This window comes from Rattus norvegicus, chromosome 14 (assembly GCF_036323735.1).
Source record: "Rattus norvegicus strain BN/NHsdMcwi chromosome 14, GRCr8, whole genome shotgun sequence".
Lineage (NCBI taxonomy): Eukaryota > Metazoa > Chordata > Mammalia > Rodentia > Muridae > Rattus > Rattus norvegicus.
The window spans coordinates 28002086-28022467 of record NC_086032.1 but is presented as its reverse complement, the minus strand read 5'-3'; the positions used below and the strand labels follow the sequence as shown (position 1 = coordinate 28022467).

General features: G+C 35.4%; 1 long non-coding RNA gene across 1 annotated transcript; it reads right to left on the bottom strand.

The window, feature by feature from the left end:
- Positions 1 to 4231: 4231 nt before the first annotated feature.
- On the bottom strand, positions 4232 to 16945 carry LOC120096528 (uncharacterized). The gene is made up of 3 exons (XR_005493038.2): positions 16886 to 16945; positions 4940 to 5116; positions 4232 to 4437 (listed from the first exon to the last, which is right to left on the bottom strand). It is a non-coding gene; the product is annotated as an uncharacterized LOC120096528 (long non-coding RNA).
- Positions 16946 to 20382: the final 3437 nt, after the last annotated feature.

The following is a 20382-nucleotide window of genomic DNA, read 5'->3' as shown; positions in this document are numbered from 1 at the left end:
GAGACTGGCATATGTACTTCAACTCCTTAATGTTCCTATATCCTACATGCACATATACCTTATATGTGTATATGCCCTCTCCCAAAACACACATACCAAATAAGGTCCAGATCTAACCCTGTTTTCCTGATCTTAAGCAGCATATTTTTACTTTCTTGCTGATTTTTGAACATTTCTGTGATTTGGTGGCCTCATTTAGACATTGGGAAGTATTACAGTAAAACCGAATGTGTAAAACAACTGTCAGCCCTCTATGCGTAGTACTATATACTACTATAGCTCATGTTTTAAGACCTAGTGACAATAGATATCTTGTGTTTATATAATTTTGCCAATCACATAGACATTTTATAGGGATTCTTTCCGGGCTGAAATTAACTAAAGTTGTATAAGTCAATTATATAAAATTTAACTTATAATAATTGTGGATATACTAATTACATATCTAAAATCTGATGACCTATTTTCGAAGTACTTTATTTCTTGACATGAGTTTCGTGTATGCTAAAACTGACTTCTAAGCCATTTTGTAGCCAAGAATGTTCTTCATATTCTGATCTTCTTCTTTCTACTTCTAGAAATTTGGAATAACAGATGTATGCTACCATGCACTATTTATGTTGTAAATTAGACATCTACTAATCAGACCATATAATCTATATCCTGGCCTCTCTTTTTAGCAAATTTGATAGTCGTTTTATCAATACTGTTAATTTATTATTAATAGCTCCATTTAAAAATTCATATAGTTTAAAAGTTATAATTCAAACTATAATATATATGTACCAAATAGTTTCTATATTGACTGTAAATATAGATTGTTCTCTTTATCCATTATTCATGTCATCACACACAACTGTAAATTATTATCAGAATTTCATGAAATTATCAACATTAGTAATTAAAGGGCATGGGACACGACAAAATTCATCCACATAGTGAGCTTTAATAGGCAGATTTGCCCCAGTATTTTATAATCAAATCAGGCAATAAAACCAAATTAATCAAAATAAATTTGCATAGTACTCATGCATGACTAAGTATAAAAACATAAATGTTTCTCAGATATGTTGTCACCCAATGATTATGTAAATCACTTTTTAATAAAATTTAGTGAGATCTGACAGAAACAATGGCCCTCTTGTTGTTTCAAAAATTCCTAGGCACATTTTTCAAAACATAAGTAATTTTTTTATTGTTTATATTCTTGATTGAATGCAGAAGGAAGCCTTCTATGACATTGAGAACACGTATAAGGATGACCTCAGTCTCTTAATTACTGCTGAATGTTTATTCTAGTATGTAGTATATGGGTCATATGTAGTATATCCAATTTTCTGTTTGAGTACCTACATAAATTTTAATGCAGCTATGGCAATTAACCCAAACTGATCTCTCATACACAAACCACTAATACAGTAGAAAATTATGTTATAAACTTCAATATTTTGATGTCAAAATACCATTGCTTCTGGGTTTGTCCAGTGCTAAGTAATCCCCTCTGAAAAAACACATAAAAGAAACATTAGATAAACTCAACATGTTATATTTAATATTATATATGTACATATTTATATACAAACAAAGACATACATGCAATAACTAATAATAAAAAAGGAGACCATGAAGTTTAAGGACTGGGAAAGGTATCTGGAAGCATTTGAAGTAAGGAACAAAAATGCAATTGTGTTACAATCTCAAAATTAAACTAAAAAAGAACAAAGATCAGTAGTTTAAGTATCAAAGGAAAATTCTAGCATATAACATAGGCCACTCACATGAAAACCACTAGTGAGAATTATAATCACTGAATGAAATATGATTCAATAAGATTCAATTAAGATTCAATAGAAAAACCAATATCCACTTTTATTATTTTTTATTCATTTATTTATTATTAAAATGAGCATCCAAAACAATGGATTTCATTAGAATAAAGAGGGAATGGACAGATGTTATGATCTAGGCTGCTAAGCAACAGATACTAGGCAGGGTGTGGGGCAGGACTGAAGCCCTGTGGGCAAGCGGAAATAATGGAAACAGACAACCTCAGGCTGTAGGAGGTAGGGTACCTTCTAGAATATACCAGAAACCTGGGAGGTGAGAGACTCTCAAGATTCAAAGGGGGGACCTTAGATCAAATGCCCTGCAGTGGGGAAAGTAAACTTGTAGAGCCCACCTACAGTAGAGAGACAGGGCATCAAGTGCAGGGATGGGGTTGCCATCACACTGTCAAGAACTCTGACCCAGAATTGTTCCTGTCTGAAAGAACTTCAGGGATAAAAATGGAGAAGAGCCTGAGCAAAAGGAGGTCCAGTGACAGGCCCAATGTGGATCCAGCTCAAGGGTAGACCAGAAGTCCTGACACTATCAGCGAGGCTAGGGAATGCTCACAGAAAGGGCTTATCCTGACTGTCCTCTGAAAGACCCAACCAGCAACTGAAAGTGTCAGATGCAGATATTTACACGCAACCAATGAGCAGAAGCTGGTAAGCACTATGGTTGAGTTAGGGAAAAGTTGAAAGAAGCTGAGGAAGAGGGTGACCCTATAGGAAGACCAGCAGTCTCAACTAACCTGGACCCCGGAGATCTTTCACTGAGCCACCAACCAGGCAGCATACACCAGCTGATATGAGGCCCCAACACACATATAATAGAGGACTTCCGGGTATGGACTCAATCAGAGGTATTGCACCTAACCCTCAAAAGACTTGAGGCCCCACAGAGTGGGGAGGTCTGCTAGGGTTGGGTGGGGATGAGGACATCCTCTTGGAGACAGGGGGAGGAGCTGTGGAATATAAAAAAGTCGAAGAGTTTACCATAATGGGGATAATTTTATAGATTAAAAAAAAGAAAAAAAAGAACAAGAATGTTTCTACTAAAAAAAATAAAACAATAAATAGGTTAGTGACTTAATGTACATTTTAGGTGTTCTTTCTGGGGGATTCATGGTAATGATTATTTTTTTTAGTTGCCTTTCACCAAAAGAAAGACAAAAAAGTTACCTATGTAACAATGACAGTTATGTCAATTTGTTTCATATTTACAAAATTTGTTTGACCCCATAATATTGTTTTTTTAAATAAAATATTTTATTTATTTACATGTCAAGTGTTATCTCCTTCCTGGTTTCCCCCTCTAAAAATCTCTTATCCCATTGCCTTTTACCCTGCTTCTATGAGGGTACTCCCCCACCCATCCACTCCTCCCTCACCGCCCTACCATTCCTCTACACTGGGGCATCAAGCCTTCACAGAACTAAGGACCCCCTCTCCCACTAATGCCAGATAAGGGTCCTTCAGCTCCTTCAGTCCTTCCCCTAACTTCTCCATTGGGATCCCTGTGCTCAGTCTGATGGTTAGCTGCAAGCATCCTCATTCGTATCAGTAAGTCTCTGGCAGAGCCTCTCAGGAGACATGCATATTCAGCTCCTGTCAGCACTGTTTGGCATCAGCAATAGTATCTGGGTTTGGTGTCTGTATATTAGATGGATCTCCCGTTGGGGCAGTCTCTGAATGCCCTTTCCTTCAGACTCTGCTCCACTCTTTATCCCTGTATTTCCTTTAGACAGGAGCAATTCTGGATTAAACTTTTGGAGATGGGTGGGTAGCCCCATCCCTCACCTAGAAGGCCATGCCTATCCTGTGGATATTGTCTCCACAGGTTCTCCCTCCCCTTTGTGGGGTATTTCAGCCAATGTCATCCCCATGGAGTCCTGGGAAGCTCTTGCTTTCCTGGCATCTGGGACTTTCTGTTGCTACCCACAATTCCCCATCCCATTGTTACACACCTCTCTCCGTTCAATTTCCTGACCCACTGTAAATCTCCTCTATCTCCTCCCATACCTCATTTTGTCCCTCCCCATCCTCTCTTTCTCCCAAGATAGCTTTTTAAAATTAAGAAATAAAATACAAAATAAAACACATGCATTTAATTTGTGTGATTTGGCAGATTAGCTACATAATGCAAGAGTTAAACTTAGTTTGGTATCTAAAATTCATTTCCTAATTTCCAATTCTTGTCATTAGAAAGGCTGTAATGAAAAAAACTGTTATAACAGCTGAATAGAACAAGAACAGATGTTGAGTAGGTTGTTCCTTGGGCTTGTTTGTTTGGTTTGTTTGCTTGTTTGTTTGTTTGCTTAACACTGACAGCTGTCATTGTGAATAGAAAGTCATAAAATGATTTGGATGACACATGCTCCAAACCCCAAAAAACAAGATATCACCAATTTGAGATGTTTCCTTTAATTTGCAGTTAGTTCTGCAACAGCAGTTTAGTGCTGAAATCTTCCCCCTGTTCTGTATTTACAATACTTCTTTAGCTGCAGGGTTCAGTCCCGTTTTTATTTTCATCGAAAGTGTGCATATATCAGACAAACTACAAATTCTTCGAACAGACTTTAGCCTTCTTCTGCTCAAGGCTACCCAGCAACACCTACAATGAAATAAGGCTCGTTGAAAAACTAAACTTGTAGGATACAAGTATGTCAGTTGTAACAGAATTCTTAATACACTGAAGCATTGTCTTTCAAATCTATTTGCTTCCATTCAACTGTAACATTAAGTGTAGTCAATTATGTAACTGCAGTGACCTTAATATCAACCATCAGTCCTTTGTAAACAGTTGTACAAGGTTTGATAAAGATAAATCCCAGCTTTGGATAGTAGGGGAATAGGATTGTTTTCTTTGCTTTTTTTTGCTGTTAATTTCTTTCTTTTTTGAATATTTTACTTTTCTTCAATAATGTATGTTTTTATTCTCTTTATATCCCTATCACAGCCCACTCAATCCTTTCCTCTTATACTTACAAATCCACACTTACAAATCCCTCCACCCATAGCAACTTTTTTTTCTTTTTTTATAATTATTTGCATCCCAAATATTGCTTCTCCTCCTCGTCTTTCAGAGTTCTTTCCCCATATCTCTTCCCCTTTACCTCTGAGAGGGTGCCCTCCCGTTCCTCCCATGTATCTTTTCCGTTTCTTGGGCATCAATTCCAAGATTAGGTGCACCCTCTTCCACTGAGACAAACAAGTCAGTGCTCTCCTAAATGTCTGCCAGGATCCTCAGATCTATCCGTGTATGCTTTTTGGTTGTTTAGTCTCTTGAAGCTCTGAAAAGACAGAAGAATAATTTTATGCATAACTTAAAAGTAAATGAATCCTAACAAAGTTAAATGATGAGTTGAAGAATTACAGAATATTCTTGAAATCAACCCATTAACACATCCAACTGAGAAAAGCTTAGAGTGAAATTGATTAAATATAAATTTATTAAAAACAGCTAATGTCTTTGATTTCAACAATATGTATACTTAAAAACATAGTAAGGGAGCCACTCCTGGAGGACTAAGATTTGATAGCTTTAAGTTTAATTTTCTGTTGGAATTCCATACAAGAGCACCATAGTTTTATGGTTTCTATTCCTCCCTCTCACCTTTTAACTCATTTTATGCCCTCTGCTCTTTTTTTAAATTCCTAATGGTTTTAAACACACACATACACATATACACAAACACACACACCTATACACACAAACATGTATGTACATGCATATAATTGCTGAGTCTAGAACAGTTCCAATGTGTTTAGGGCTCAGCTTGGGTTTGGAAAAACTGTTCTGAGGTTTTTCCAGGAAGAATTTTTTTTCTTCTTTAGCCACCACAAGTTGCCTGTAGCCCTTGTTCTAGAAGTCTTCAATCTCAAAAATGCTCAGGCAAGAAAGATATGTTCGATGACACAATAGCGGCCAATACATCTTTGAAGTAACCAACAGCTGTTAAGTAGTGGTGAACTCATGCCTGACAAAGTAAAACTGACCACTACTGATGGCTGAAGAGGACCAGAACTCTGGAGAAGAACCTACTACTATCATTCTACTAAACCAGTGCCATTGATTGCTGCACTATAAATACTTTATATCCATATATAAGGAAACTTTGCAACAATTTCTTCTTACAACAGCTGAAGAAAATTACAGAAACCCACAAGTGGTAACGTGTAAAGAACAAAACACTGTGCTGTTGCTAACTATACATCTACATTACAAACACATCTCTTAAAACTCAGAGAGTTTGGAAAGGTCTTAGAAACATTGTTACAGCTGGTCTGCAAACCAGGATATTTGCAGAAAAAATGTCTTCTATTAATGAGAGGGATGTTGCATTATGATATGTTAGCACCATGGTGATCTAAACAGGATCAGAATAAGGTCAATGGCAATATCTTTAATTCCAGCACAAGAGAAACAGAATCTGTGAGTTAAAGACAAGCCTGGTCCTCATGTTCAATCCCATGTCATTCATATGTGTGTGTATGTATATGTATATGTATATGTATATGTATATGTATATGTATATGTATATGTATATGTATATGAATATATTCAGGTAGGGGAAGGTTCTTACTACTGGTGCTACTGGGTTTGATGACCTGAGTTCCATCCCAGGGATCTGTATGGAGAGAATCAAAATTTCTATAAATTATAAGATCGTCCTTTCACCTTCACATGGATATCATCACACCATGCCCACACAACCATTCACACCCACACAAATCCATGCAGTTTCGTGTGGTATATTAATAGAGATAGAAATAGAGAAATGTTTAGATTCTTTTGCAACTAAAATACAATAAAAATATTTTTAAAGTACAGAATCAATGTATCAAATGAAAGAATAAAAGGCTTCAGAAAAATAAAATCTATTAATGGGGATAAAACCAAAATAGGAAGATATGTAACCTTACTAATGAAAATCAGCTGTACTAAATAACACACAGGTGATAAAATCAATGAGAGAACATTATGAATAAATGTATTCTGAAAAATTTGAAACTTCCACTGAAAGTGTAAAACTTTGGTAAAATTGACAATAGTATCGTGTTTTAAGATTCTTAATAGTAATGAGAAGAAAAATAGGAAGCAGGATAGATGAAGGAAAATGAGAAAGAAAAGTAACACTAAATATACCCTGAAGACATTTTAAAGAAACCTATTACCACTGAAACTTCATAAAATATGTTGCTATCCATTTTTATAAAAACTAAATTGAGCTATCCTATAATAAGTTTTAATATCATACTAATCACCACACACTAATAAAAAGCCCAGTGCCAGAAATGGTACATTTCTTTTGATAATGTTTGTCAGAGAAATCCAATAGGACCCCAGACATGATATATAGTCAATCATCATGGATCATGTCTACAGATCATGGTCTAGAACCAGAGTAATATCCTATTGCTAGAGACAGTGCATACTTGAGTAATAGAGTATGTAGACAACAAGGTGATACTCACTTGGAAGTTTCACCTCTACGCGCTAGTTTTTATGGCACTGGGAGGAACTATGTATAGTGTGAGCTTTGTTAGCTCCATAATTGGCAACCCTAGTAAGAAAAACCAATGGAGGAGTTACAGAAAGTACTGAAAGAGCTGAAGGAGTTTGCAACCCCATAAGAAGAACAATAATATCAACTAGCCAGAGCCCCCAGGGGTCCCAGGGACTAAACCACCAACAAAAAGTACTCAAGGAAAGACCCATGGCTCCAGCTGCATATGTAGCAGAGGATGGCCTTGTTGGAGATCAATGGGAGGAGAGGCCCTTGGCCCTTTGAAGGCTTGATGCCAAGGCGGGGAGGTGGGAGTGGTCAGGTGGATAGGGGAGCACCTTCATAGAAGCAGGATGATGGGATAATAGATTTCCATAGGGGAAACCTGGAAAGGTGATAACATTTGAAATGTAAAGAAATAAAATATCCAATTAAAAATAAAGAAGAAAAGTCAAAAACAAAACAAAAAAGCCAATGGTCCATTGGTGGTGTGAAATCCAGATTAGATTTGGGCCTGTTACAAGTTGAAATCCATATATTGCACCATTGCCAAGGCTGTGAACTTATGTCTTTAAAGGTCATAGTCCCTAGAGAAAAAATTCTATTATTATATTGCTAAATAAACATAGTATTCAATTATTTCCTAGTGACTTACATTTAGCCTTATACGTAAATCTCTAGAAACTATTGAATAGTGTCAAACTTCACCAGAGAAACCTTATTTTCTCTTATTTTCTTTTGAAAGTTTAATAATTATTAATGTAAAATTGTTCTTATGATATCTCATATGCTACTGTTTTTTAATCAATCACAAAATCAATTTTTGTCATCTTCTTTCCAACTGACTAAATTCTGACCCATCACTATGGAATACAATTTACATTTTAAGACTTGTAAATACACAGCTGCAGTCAAAAAAATATTCCTATGGCTTATAGTATCTTCTAATTGGTTTATTTTTGACAATTTATTAGGCTATGTCATAGTCAACAGGATTTCAATGTGTAGTGTAAGTCAAATCATCTTTCTTACTGCAATTGATCTCCTTTGAACAGCCTCTAACTCAACATGTCATGCTAAAAATCAGGAGGGAAAATAAAGGAAAATACAATCTTAAATCTCTTGCCCTCTTTGAGCAGCAATATTCACTCAGGCTTCAGGCTTTATTGATTTTACCATTCACTAACTATTTTTGAGTCCGTTTTCCTCTCGTTGTAGCTACTGAAAGTATCCCTTAACTCTTCTCAGATAGTTATAGTGTGGATAGAATGGAGAATATCTTGGTAGCAAATATTCCACATGATCTTCTTAGGGAGCAAGACAAAACCTGGAATTCTGTTGTAAGTATGGTCAAAATACAAATATTAGAAGATAATAACATTTTACCTTAGTTAATTATACACTACTGTAAAAATAATCACAAATAACAATCAAATTGAAAATAAAACCTTGACTCATTGGATCTCGTTTTGATTATAGCTTCTCTACCCAGCTATTGTCCTCCTTTTTTGCCTGTTTACCTCACTTTCATGTAGGCATGACTTTAATAGACTAGAAGCTTCATTTTTCAGTACATAATACTTAACACAGAAAATCACAACTGATCAAAAAGTAACAAAGAAGACACTGTGATGTGCTTAGACTTACATTGGACATGACATAATCTTTCTTCAAGTGTCTCAGAGATCATTGAATAAGTGGAAGCTGAAAGAATTTAAGGGTCAGAGGCAGTGTAAAACTTTGTACTGTTTGCTGGGCAGCAAAGAGTAATAGCATTGGTAAAAATACAGTAGACTGGGGGTTGGGGGTTTAGCTCAGTGGTAGAGCGCTTGCCTAGGAAGCGCAAGGCCCTGGGTTCGGTCCCCAGCTCCGAAAAAAAGAACCAAAAAAAAAAATACAGTAGACTGTGCAAACTAGACTTGTGCAAACTCAGACTAGGAAAAACTCCCAGCATGCATAGCAGAAGTAGGCACAAATTACAACCATTAACTAAGTAAATATTGACAGTTGGCAAGTTCTGGAAGAAGAAGAGTTAGAGTCTTTTATGTGTGTGAATACTGATGATGTGATTACCCTCCGATAAATATTAGAATTCAAGAGTATATGTGCAGTACAAATTATACTTTATGGACTTTAAAAATACATTAAAAGATAATACATGCTAGGTGGGTAGAGAAAGAGGGATGGATCTGAAAAGAGGGATAAAGAGAATGTGTATTTTAAAATCTCATTATAAAAAACCTAAAAAGAACTAATAAACATTAGAAAAATAAAATAATCCTAAAAATCTGAACAGTCTTCCACACACTAAAGGATTTTATCACTCCATTTTATTATATCAAGAAACAAAAGTTTCAGAAAAATATTGCTTATTTTTTTATTCAAGATTAAGTATCACTGAACTGGTATCTTTTTGAGTTTAGACCTGAAGTTGTTAGTTTTGGAAATTTTGTAATGATCTCCAAGAAACATATAAAAAAGGTAAAGAAAGCTATATAAAGATCCTGGGAAGGTTCATTTCCCCCAATTTAGGGGAATGCCAGGGCATTGAGGTAGGAGTGGGAGCATCCTCATAGAAGCAGGGGGAAGGGGAAGGGGTTTAGGAGAGGGGGGAAAGGGATAGATAGCATTTGAAATGTAAATACATAAAATATCCAAGAAAAATGAAGGTAATTTTTTAAAAAATGAAATTACAGATTATAAATAAAATCTCAAGTATTTTTAAAAAGGAAATAAGTGAGTCATAATATATTGTATTCAGTAATGTATTTCCTGATTCCTTGGTTTTGTTTTGACCATTGCCTTCACACAGGAAGTCAAGTACCACAGTTATAAATCAATACCATATGGATAAAATTTACGTGTAATGAGTACATCTACTACATTTCCAGGGCCATTCCTCAACCGGTCATGTGGATGCTTCCATATATCATACAAAGTACACCTCATCTACATTAAATCACAGGTATTATTCTTAATATAATTCAACCGTCAAAAATCTCCCTTCATCCTTAACTACCCAGTGTGTGAGGCTTGAATGCTGTAATTGCTATCACTAACCCATACATTTCTTGTGGTCACTCTTTGTCTTTCTCACCTGTCAAAGTAATGGCACATTTAGTTATCCACATGTGGCTTTAAAAATAATACCAGTATTTCCCACTTGAAAAAACTGTTGTAATAATTTTCTCCAGAAACATATGACATTACACATCCATCTGTTGCCTAGGTATTAGGGTTCTCATAACCTTATGATATAAATATCATTACTGCTTCTAATACCACAAAACCAAGTCACCGTAATAAAGCTTACATGTACTAAAACCAGACTTATAGCTCAGCCTAATAACTTCAAGAGCTTTAACATTCATGTTTATGTCACATCACTCATCCTCCCCCTTCTCATCACACTTTCTAAATATAAACTAGAGAAGCTACTCTTAAGTAGAACAGGTTGTGTAGCCATAGCTCTTATTCCAGTGGGTCTGAACTCTTCAACCTGACACTCTGTGTGCACTCTTTGACATTGCCTTAGTCGATCAGTTCTGTTAAGTGCTTGACATAGAGTAGCAGCATTAGAGTTCAAGTATGAATCTTGTCTTAATCTATTTGGACAGTTAGAACAAATCACTGTGTCTATAAGATTGTCAAGTCAAAGACAGAACACCAGACAGATACCTTCTGGTGAGAGCCAGGCTTTTAGTTCTGAGTCAAGTTACTTGAACAAAGGAAAAAGTAATTCAGTACTAAATCAGTTAGGAATATTGCTATTAATTGTATACATCCCATTTCTTTGCAAATGTAGGGACTTCACTGGGTCCATTGGCATGATCCCCTTCTGCCCTGGTGTGTTAGCTCATTCTTTGTTTCTGCCTCATTCTAACTTAGAATGAATGAAGCTATATCAAGTCATGATACTTTTCCTCCAGTTTCTACAGTTTATGTCTCAAGTTTCTTACCTTATGCACTGACATTCCCTAAACTTCCTATCTAATTTTACAAGCATGCAAAGTTTCTGGGCATGAATGAGAATGTAAAAGTATAAAAGCTTTTACAAGGAGTACAGGCCCTGACTACATCTTTTTTAGTGCCCATCTCAAGACAGTACTCAAAGAATATGTTGGGAACATTTTAAATAAATTATTACTTACAGTGGACAAAAATTAAACAAATATAAAAGAAATACATATTCCAAATCAGCACATCTACTTTAGGCCTTCATCTATGTAAAACATTAGTGTCTTAATTAAATTGCTATGAATCTAATAAGGAGTTTTAATACAGTAACACATGGACAAAACATGTAGACTAGTTAGATATTTAAAATCAGAGTACGATAGAGTTGATATGCCACCTTCAGTTGAAAACGGAGGGCAAAACACATAGCTTAGTAGGAAAATAGTCCTGCAGCATTTGGTAGACCCCGGATCCAGTCTCTATAATCTGAAAAGAAGTAAACAAGTAAAACTGTCTTGGCTTTTTCCATTACATTACTTTGGACACTAAAAAATATACCTACATTAATGCTCAGGGTTTTGCTCTAGTACTATTGATTTTCTAAATAGTGTTGTTATGTCTGTCAGCTGTCAGCATCTACCATCTAGTAGTACAAATGGATTTACTTATCACACAAATCTGGAATTCATGATTTCTTTATTTATAGTAAGGCTGTTTCACCCCACACCTAATGAATCTTCAAGTTTGAATGATACATGTAGATAATAAATAAAAAACTCTCCTAAATCAGAGGCTGAGAAACTGATCAGCTGACCTCATGATTTTTATGAATTAGTTTTGTTGGACTACAGCTACATTCGCTCACTTATATGTGGCCAATAGTTGCTTCTGTGTTTCCTTGGCAGTGTCATAAAATTCCAATAGAGGTTCTAAGACAAAAAGCTGAAAATATGCCCCTTTTGATCTTGCACATGTTTGTCAAATAATACCATAAATTAAGACCTAAAGTATCAAACTTGAAAATTTAGAAAATAAATTAGTGTTATTGAGTTTCGAAACCAGTCCTTGAATGGTACATATAATGAGCCACTCTCTACTATATAAACTCAATAAATGATCTTAATAATGTAAATTAAGAAAGACAATTGAGACTCAACTCCCTACAAATATCTAATTTTAGAGCTACTGTTGTTAGCCAACAGACAACTGCCATGTCTTCATGTGGTAAATACACTGTTACCAAATATACAGCTAGTTTCAGGAAAACATGTAATCTTTATAAGCTTGTCCATAAAATCTCCAGGATTTGTCATATATAAATCAGCAGAAAGGCAGAAACCAAAACTTTAGTATTTTGTAAAAAAAATGTGTTGATAATGGTTTTATTATGTCATGACTGTAATATTTAGCCATTTTCTCATTATAAAATAATCTAAGGGAGGTGAAAATCAAGTATTTAAATTTTTGACCCTTTTCATATGAAGAATGAAATATTTCTAATGAAAATAGGATATATGAAGAGAATTTTATAGTGCCCTTAATATTTGATATATTAAGCACTATTACAATATTATATGGAGTACATACACATATGCACATATTTACATATACATATATATACATAATGTATATATATATATATATATATATATAATCTAATTGAAAATTCATGATGGCCAATAAGTTGAGCAGCATGAAAAGGCACTTACTGACAAATCTGTCTACCTGAATCAGTCCTTGAGAAGTGCATTGTGAAAGGAAGGAAACAGCTGACACAACTACTTTAAATCATCCCCTGAACTCTACTTACATACTGTTACATAAACATATGCACACAGGAAGACATACACACTTCTACATACTTCTACTACATACTTCTAACTAATGAATAAATATAAAGTTATTCATGGAACAGTCGTTAAGATGCGTACATAGAGCCCTTTCATTAAAGAATAATGTTCATGGTATTGGAAGAGACTTTACAAGCTACCAAAAAGATATGTAAACACCAATCAAGCTACATCCATTATATCTACAATGGGGACTTTTCTGCAAGCTACACTGGTGGCACAAAGCTTTTGGCCAACATCTAATTTGATTTAAGTACCAACCGTACCTAAGTTGGAATAAGTACCACTTTAGACACAGAACCCATGTTTGGCGCTGCTTGGTGCCCAAGACCCTGAGTAGACAGGCCAGGGACCTAGGGGAATACTAAACACTACTCTTCTGGTAAAGTATTGGTTCTCGGTGTGTGGGTTAAGACTCCTTCGGACGTTTTAATCACCCTTAAAGAGTGCTCATATATCAGATATCCTGTATATCAAATATTTACAATTCGTAAAAGTAGAAAAATTGGAGTTATGAAGTAGCAATGGAATAACTGTATGAGTGAGTATCACTGCAGCATGAGAAACCATGTTAAAGGTTCCCAGCGTTGTGAAGTTTAAGGGCCATTGTATAAAGGAATGAGGCAATAAAATGATTATTAAGGACATGCTGCTGGGCCTACAGAGCAGTGTCTTCCCAGTTATCACTAAAGAACCTTCTTCCTTCAGCAGATAGAAACAAATACAGAAACCCCAGTGCCAGATCCTGACTCTTTTTATTTTAATTTATTAATCATTTTATTTGTTTTCATTTCAAATGTTATCCCCTTCCCATTCTCCCCTTCAGGAACCCCCCCCCCACCCCATAACCCTCCCCTTTGTCTCTAACAGGGTGTTCTGCACCCACCCCTATCTCCAGATCATAACTCTTATAGAAAACTGTGGTGCAACATTATATAGATATTCACTTCAATTATTTTCATTTTCCATTATAATGAGAGAAGTGTATTAATTACTTTCTATGATTTGGATTGGCTAACATAAAAACCAAAATATTATGGAAGAATACTCAGGAAAATTACGACTCATGATTGTGTACTGGATGTATGTTAGTTCAATCTGTAGAGAAGTAATCAACAGCTATCTCTTACTAAACTTTTGTAGTGGATGCATTCTTAAAGATATACTGAATATTCCATTTTTTCACAGCACATGGTCCTCAATAATATAATTAACCTAACACCTTCTTTAGGAGAATGTCCAGTGGAAAATATATTGCTGAAAATTGCCACATCCAAAGCTACCTCACATCAAAGCAAGATTTATGTCGTGGTGGGCAAGATGATCTTAGTTGGTAAGATTAAACTTCTTAACAAAGTTTCAGATGAGACTGTGTTCTTGCCTCACATTTTTATATGTGTAGAATTAGTTTTTATTAAAGTACGAAATTATATTATTTCCTCAAATATTTATGTAAGTTATTCTAAAAAGCAAGGCATAGTTTTGAGGGGTCTACTGGTCATTTAAAATGTCAGTGAAAGTAGATGTAGTAAAACCTGATTCATTTTAAGACAATTTGTGTTTCCACTGACACTGACCTGTGAAATGTGGCAGAGTCTACAAATAATACTGCTCAGAAGTCCTAAAGAATTGGCTTCTAGTCACAACTCTGTCTGTTTTGATTCATCTTTACCTTATTCTTATTAATTTCTTCTGTCACAGTTCTTTCCATGTATATAGCAATTTCTAAATCAACTCATGCTCCATGATTTTGTCTTTCTGTCTCGTGCTTTCCAACCTGTACTCCTCCTGACCAGTCTCTTTTCCAGTTTACATCATTTTTTGTGACAATTGTTGCAATACAATTTAACATTAAATAAATATAAACAACCAAAAGCAAAAAACAAAAACAAAAAAATCTTCCTTCTGGGAAGATTTACTGATTTTTAATCATGTCTTTGTATTGTATTAGCTTCTTTTGGTACCCCATAATGGTTGAAGGGAAAAGAAGAATTGAGACATGCCCTTTTTAATTTTTAAATATAATTACATCCCATTGTCTGACCTCGGTGAGAGAAGATGCTTTAACCCTCCAGAGATTTGAGGACCCGGTGAGTAGGGAGGCCTGGAGGTTGGGTGTGGTTGGATGGGTGGGGACATCCTCTTGGAGTTCAGGGTGGGAGAGCATTGAGTATGAGGGGGAAGGAATTAGATGAGGAATGAACTATCAGAGGGTGAACTAGGAGTGGGATAAAGACAAAACTATAAAAATAAATTTTATACACATAAAATATTATATATTATATATATATAATTTTTACAGTTTCTCTCTTCCCTTCTGCCTGTCCAATATTCATCTCTTGTTCTTTCCCATAATCACAGACTCTTCTTTAACCATTTTTAATATATATATGAACAAAACACACACAGATATCTAGATAGACAGATAGATATAGATATATATGATAGAGTTGTAAATGAGATAGATAGACAGATGACAGACAGACAGACAAATCACTGAGTTTTATTAATATTGCTTGAGTGTATCCGTACTTTAGGATCTACCATTTGGTATTAGATACACAGTCAAGATTCTCAACCTTAGGGAAGATTTCTTTTCTCTCTAAAGTTGTTCCTTGCTTTTAATTATTTGTGGAGGGTGGGCCCTGGCAGGTACCTTTCATCTAATGTCAACTATTGTTAGGACTGTTCGTGACTTTTTGGGACAGATATATTGTCGATATTTTATGGATGAAATCTCCCTGTCATTGCTGGGAGGCACATCTCACAGTACACTTTCAGTCTCCTATCATTTGTCACAAGAAAAAGTAACATTAGAAAAGTCCAAAATGCCTTTTGTTTAAAACAACCCAAAAACCAATATACAATTTAAGCCTTGATTGAAACACAGCCTTTTCTGGAATTGCTAGATTATTAATGACACACTAAAAGAAAGGGTAGTCCAAATTAGTGGGTAGTGTGTATTTCACAATACTTAGCTCCTTTGGGAATATCAACTTTTAAAGATTAAAATTCATGAATATGAACTACAAGCAAAATTTTAAAGTAATAACAGAAAGGACCTAAGCATCCATGAAACTCTCTAAGAATATTAAAGTAGGTAGTATTCTGCTTCAAAATTAAGTGCTTCTTTTAGTCAAATGTAAATGGTATACTGCATAAATTTTTGCAATGAAGCAAAAATTGTTTTACATCAATTTTAGTTCAACTGCCTCTAGCATTTTATTAATGTTTATCATCAATACTAATACTTCACACACATTAATTCAGCTGTCATAGCATTGTCAGAAATCTATCATTTATTTCATGATGATGGATCTACATCCCCTTCTAAGACACATACACTAATATACCAGGCTACTGCATAAAATTAAGCTATGGAATTACTTGCCAAATATTATTTTCAGAATTATGTGTTGAACAATCTTTTACAAAACACACTGTAAAAAATTAGTTCTTTAACTCCTCCATTGGAGTTCCCTTGTTCAATCCAAAGGTTAGCTGCAACCATCCTCATCTGTATCAGTGGGACTCTGGCAGAACCTCTCAGGGGACACCCATATCTGGCTCCTGTCAGCAAGCACTTCTTTTTTTTTCTTTTTTTCAGAGCTGGGGACCGAACCCAGGGCCTTGCGCTTGCTAGGCAAGCGCTCTACCACTGAGCTAAATCCCCAACCCTGCAAGCACTTCTTAACATCAGCAACAGTGACTGGGTTTGGTGGCTGCATATGGGATGGAGACTGACCTTTTCGACAGTGTCTGCTGCACTCTTTCTAACTGTATTTCCTCCTCTTTTTCAACCCTATAGGAAGAACAACAGTATCAGCGAACCAGACCCCACCAGAGCTCCCAGGGACTAAACCACCAACCAATGAGTACACATGGAGGGACCCACAACTCCAGCCACATATATAGCAGAGCAAGGCATTGCCCAGTATCAATAGGAGGAAAAGCCTTTGGTCCTGTGAAGACTTGTTTCCCCAATGTAGAGGAATACCCAGGGGTTGAGGTGGGAATGGGAGGATGGGAATGGGAGTATCCTCACAGAAGCATGGGGAGTAGAGAGTTGGTATGGGAGAGAGAGGAAAGGGATAACATTTGAAATGCAAATACATAAAATATCCAAGTAATAGAAAATTTGAAAAATTAGTTCTTGATAACATTTCTTTTTTTCTAGGTTAGGTTATATCAGATTTCAATTTCCATTTTTAAATGCATGTATTAGAGCGCTTACCTAGGAAGCGCAAGGCCCTGGGTTCGGTCCCCAGCTCTGAAAAAAAGAACCAAAAAAAAATGCATGTATTATTTATATTGCAAAATAAAATTTACCAAATAATTTGTAGTGAGCACCAAGCAACTAAGAGATCTGAGATATAACTTGAAGTTTAAAGATAATTCTCATTTTATAAACAGAAGAAGCTCCTTGACTTGAGTTATTTTTTTTAATATCACAGGTACCAACCTAGCAAGATCTAGCTAATAAAGAGCCCTCCATGTTGAATACTAGTTGACCAATATTTACTGCATATTCCAGGATAGCCTCAAACTTGCTAATTACCCATAAACTGAAGTTTAACTTGTTAATTTCATTCTGGGATCATGGATTGCTTCATCCATGGTGACTTTGAGTTAAATCATCAGAAATATCCCATGTATGAATTCAGACCAGGACTGTTAATATGATAGAAAGAAAAACTGTTACTAATAACCCTACTTGAAGTATAATAAAGTTAAGTCATGTTTCCTGCCCTGCAATTTCATGGTCAAGGTCTGTTAAGTACTTTTTTTTTTAACAATGTCAATTGTTCATCCCATTACGTTTTTAGAAAAAGTTGTTCTTCTGTAACAGACCTGGTAGTTTTCAAAATGTGAATTTTAATATATTTTTCTCAGAGTAAAGAATGTCTGATAAAACCCAGATCTCTGAGCAAGTGAGGCACAGGAATCCTGTGATGTTTTTAGAAATATTATAATTTTAAAATTCTCTAAACTCGAAAGTCTACTTTTGAGTCATGATTTCTAACTGGAAAATTAGAGAAAATTCTTTACTGCAAATGCCATATCTGATTCTTGTTTGAGTATTATTTATTCCTTGGAATTACTCCCTTGGATGGCCAATTTACCTTCCAAGATAATCTAAGACTGAAGATGCATTAGCCGTCATGGCTTAGGACTCATGATCTTGTGTGCACCTATGGAAAACCGCTTCCTAGATACAGAGAATGCAACGGAAAATAACAGTGCCTATGTCCAGCTATCAAGTGAACCGTCTATTCTTAGCAGCTAGCATAAGTACCAAACTTGATTTACAGGTTTACCTTCAAATCCTAGCTATCCTAGTGGCATTTGCTGAGCACATAAAATGATTACCTCTGCTCTAGTCACTTGTCAGTATGGAGACCAAAAGGAGAACGATGAACTGATTTAGAGCATAAAGAGTATGATCTAAATAATTAAGCTACAGATAAGCACCCGAGAATACTTAATGTGGCCATTCCTTTCAAAATCACAAACATTATTAAACTTATGTGATGTCTTTACATCTTTATAACATTTTTATAATATTGCTTTGCATTAAATCACTATCAGCTATAAATAAGTAATCGGATGTTTATTATTACTGACTGATCTATTGCCGCTAAATTGCTGAATCATCCCAGTTGTATTAAAAATAATTGTCTTATTAATTCATCATGAATGGTTTGAAGGAAATCCTTTGAGGTGTTTTGAAATAATCACTACTGAGTTCTTTAAAATAATCTTTGCCAATCATTTTTTTCCTCAGAAGGCCATTAAATAAAATTAGTATTATTTTAAGGCAGAAATTGTGCCTCCTAAGCCACTACACTCTCTGGTTTTGCTTTTTAAAGCATTTTCCATTGTGATTCATTTCCAAATGTCATTCAAATATCATGAATAATTGCAAGAGGTTATATTTCTTTAAAAAAAACTTAAACTTAAACTTGATTTCTGGCTCTTCTACATTCTGAGATGTGATTTTAACTAATAAAGTGGAAACATTGCTGTGTGCCTAACATGTATAGAAATACTAAAACAAGCTACCAAAACTGAATTCACATCCCCCAGTGAGCAGGCAGTGTGTGAAGGAGCCAGGCTCAGGCATCCCGGGCTTGTGCTGCTCTTGCCTAGAGGAGATGAAGGCACAACCAGCAGTCGTTGTGGAGTGCTGCTTAAAAATGAATGTGCTGAAGATTTTCTGATTCATATTCATTATCCACTGAGCTGTTCTCAATGGATTTCACAAAGAGAAGCAAACCTAATTACTCCAGTCCGGGCTGCCTGGGAAACAATGGCACAGAGATTTAGAGAAAAGCTTTCATGCTGTGCTAGCTTTATGAAACGGTGTGGATTTTTAAAGTTAAATATACCTTTTCTGATGGTTAAACTTTTGCATTTGAACTACAGCACCATCATTTATTTAAAAAAATGTGCCAAATAATGAAGACCTTATGGATATGATTTCAATAGTATTAGGCTGGCTTCTGCTTAAGTTATTTGAATAGCCATATCATGACTCTTTTGTTTTATTCAGTATAGAATTTTTAAATATAATTTAAATATAATTCCATCGTTTTTCTCCTCTGTCTCTTCCCTCCAGCTCTTCCCTTGACTGTGATCACTCCCAAATTCCCCAATTCCTCTTTTGCCAGCACATACATGTACGTAAATAAAATAGAAATACACCCCAGCGAGTCCTTTCAGTGTTGCATGAGCGTTTAAGTTGCACATTGCCCATGTTCTACTAACTTCTCTTTCTCAAGACATTCCGCATGTGATCATCCAGGCCCCTATCTTCAACAGGAATTTCAAGATGAAGACAGAGATCTAAAGGTTCGAAGCTAGAATTTACCTATTAAAAAATTGGCTTTTTAAAAAATACAGTCTAACTCACTTAGTATAATGTTTTCTGGTTCTATCAACTGATCTTAAAATTTCATAATTCCAGTTTCTCTTTACAACTGAATTATATTCCATTATGTTATACACTACATATTAATTGTTAATTGGTTCACGGGTCCACATCTAGGCTGATGTAATTTCCTATCTATTGTGAGGACAGTAGCAATGAACACTATATGATAACTGAGCAGCAAGAATGTGTTGTCTTTTTATGATATAACATCTAAATAAAAAAGAATCCTATAGCCATGATTCCAATACTGCACTACCTAAACAAGACCTGAACAATTTCAACACTCATCAGTACCTCAATGTAGCCAG